This window comes from Solanum tuberosum, unplaced genomic scaffold (genome assembly GCF_000226075.1).
Source record: "Solanum tuberosum cultivar DM 1-3 516 R44 unplaced genomic scaffold, SolTub_3.0 scf00303, whole genome shotgun sequence".
In the NCBI taxonomy this organism is placed as follows: domain Eukaryota; kingdom Viridiplantae; phylum Streptophyta; class Magnoliopsida; order Solanales; family Solanaceae; genus Solanum; species Solanum tuberosum.
This window is the reverse complement of record NW_006239233.1, coordinates 175,283-178,506: the sequence shown is the minus strand read 5'-3', so window position 1 is coordinate 178,506 and position 3,224 is coordinate 175,283.

Sequence of the window (3,224 nt, the reverse complement as noted above, 5' to 3'; positions counted from 1 at the left end):
TATATATATATATATATATTCTAATGATATTAAGGATAAATACTTTGTCTAGTGGATTCAATTTGTGCAGTTTTTTCATTAAAAATGCTTGTTTTTGTCCTATTTTAGTACCTTTTAAATTTTATTTTTTCGGAAAAAAAAAGAATACAAAATAACATGTGTACGAACACAACTGGTAAAAATAGATGTCTATTATTTCTTAACATAAACTTTAAAAAATGGGGTTTGAAATAAAAATTAGCTTTAAATTTGGCATGTATGATTTTGTGCTACTTGAAACGAAATTGGAATATTGGTCTAACTCAAAGAATGATAAACATAATATATTTTTGTTGTTATTTCTCATCCAACTTTCGATAATCGTTTTGGAGCCTGAGTAAATTTGAAAATACTAGAGTAAGGCAAATTAAAGGGAAAACGCTTTTTATAAGAATTTGTTCTATTTAACTTACATGGTTGAAACTTGAGATTCTTAACTAAGAGCAAAGAAATCTTATTCATCTCACCACAATCCTTGACGTAATAAACACAATAATATTAAATGTTCAAACACAATGAGATTTTGCTTGCAAGATGAGATTCCATGATGCAATATAAGTTTGCACTTCGATTATTTCACATTCAATTATAATTAATTAATATCTATTTTTAAAAATTAGTTAATTATACTAAATTTATAATTTATAATTTTATGTAATCAAATGCAATAAACTTTTTTACCCAAAAAAAACAGAAAATGTTTATGTAATTTTACTCTTATAGAATATAAATCCGCGGTAAAACAATTAAGAAGGTGGTAAAAATGAAGCTAAAGCAGTTGAGGGAGAGTATCTCTCCTTAATGTTAGGATTTTTATTACTATTCTTCAGCTAATTACAATTTACAAATGCACTACTCTTAATTACTTGCTTAAGTGTTTATTTTTCTATTTTATTTTCAACTTCCCCAGGTAAATAAAGACTTATTGAATGTTTACATTAAACTAATAGATACATGATATGTGTTTATACATATTTCTTTAACTCTTAATCACACTTCATTAAAATTCATCATAACATTATTAAATTATTTATAAATACCCAATGTGGGTAAATATTTTGCTTGAAACAGGCATTAAACAAGTTGTTCCTTTTTTTAAAAAAAAATTATTTTAATTAAAAAAGTTTAATATACTGTAACTTCTGCAGTTACTTTTTCATTTGGTATTAAATTATGTTTTGATTAAGATTTTAGTTGTCCTTAAATATGAATTTTATTGGGAAAAAAAAGAAATTAAAAATTAGTGAGTGAAAATCATTTTTAATTTTGAAAAATGTTATTTTCAGTTTTCTGTTTATTTTGACGCAACATTACATGTTAAAATAGCTAAACATTCAGAAGTTAGTTACTAATCCATTAGTTAGTTAGAAGGTCATTTCAGAATGTTAGTTAGTGCTAGTTAGTTACCTCGATTGTTGTGCTGATGAATCAGTTAGTTAGTAGATTGGATATTTTTTCTTCTTCTTGCTTTCTATATAATCTGTGGATGTATCTCACTTGTAAGATCATCTAGATTCAGATTAATAAAATTCTCTCTCGTTTCTTCCTCACTCCAGTTTCTTCTCTAAGTTCATCAATGGTGTTATGAGCTTGTATGCTCACAGTTTTCTTCATGGTATCAGAGCAGAGTTGTAGTTGAGTTTAGATCTCTACTAGTTGGTAAAATCTGTAGTTTAGATCTGCAGAAATGGTGGCATTAAAGATAGATCAGAATGATCCTTTATACATTGGGGCCTCAGACAGTTCGAGTGTTGTATTGATTTCCATAAAGTTGATTGGATCTGAGAATTATGGAATCTGGAGCAAGTCAATGAGAATTGCATTGTTGAGAAAGATGAAGTATGGATTTATACAGAGAAGAACTGCATGAGCAGTGGGAAACATGTAATGCAATTGTGTTGTCATGGCTGATGAACACAGTCAGTGAGGAGCTTCTCAGTGGTATTGTATATGCCACAAATGCCTTATCAATTTGGAATGATCTCAAGGAAAGATTTGACAGTGAATCGAGTAAGGATCTATCAGTTGCATAGAGAGATTACCACTCTAACACAAGGTACAAACATTGTATCCCATTACTTCTCCAAACTGAAAACATTGTGGAATGAGTATGATGCTGTAATACCGAGTCCCTGTTATGCTTGTCCTCAATCGAAAGAGTATAATGATCACCTGCAACAGATGAGGTTGCTTCAATTTCTAAGTGGCCTGAATGAATCATATGAGCAAACTCGCAGACAGATACTACTCAAGGGAACTACACCATCACTGAACCAAGCTTATGCAATGATTATAGAGGATGAGATTCAACACTCAAGTCATATAGCTAATATAGTTGAAAAGCCAAATTCAATAGTGATGAATGTGAACAGGAATCAGGGAGGAAAAGAGAACTACAAAGGAAAGAAATGTGAGTACTGTCACTATCTTGGTCACACCAAGGATAATTGCTATAAGTTGATTGGCTATCCAAATGATTGGAAGCAAAGGAAGAAACCAGGCTATGGAAATGGAAATGGTAACATGAGAAATGTTGCAGGCACAAATCAATTTAGTAGCTATGGAGGACAAAGTTCAGGAAGCAACAAAAGGAATCATGTAGGGCCATCATATTCTGGTAGATTTGGAGGAGGACACCCGTCTGCAAACAACATCTCTAATGATTATTATGATCCTTCTAACACAGCTTCAACCAGTCAAGTGAAAAACAATACTCTCCTAGCAAAGGGACAAACATTCACTGAGAAGGAGTGCAAACAAATAATGGAGATGCTAAACAAGGATGTGCAAGAGTCCAAGCAGGTCAATATGGCAGGTATTACCACTTGCTTAATGACAAACTTTCTTACACAGGACTGGATAATTGATTCAGGTGCGACTCATCACATCATAGCAAATAAACAACTATTGACTAAGATGCATGAACTAACCAAGTCACAGAAGAATCAAGTTCATCTTCCAACAGGTGACAAGGTGGCAGTCAGTCATGTTGGTGAAACACCTAGTTTTGACAGTGAAGTGGTCAAAAGTGTCTTGCATGTGCCAAACTTCAAGTTCAGCCTGTTATCAGTGTCCAAAATCACAAAGGAACTAAACTATTTTGTATCATTTTACCCTGACTTTTGTGTGTTTCAGGACCTCTACAGTGGTAGGGTGAAGGGGATTGGTAGAGAAGAAGGAGGATT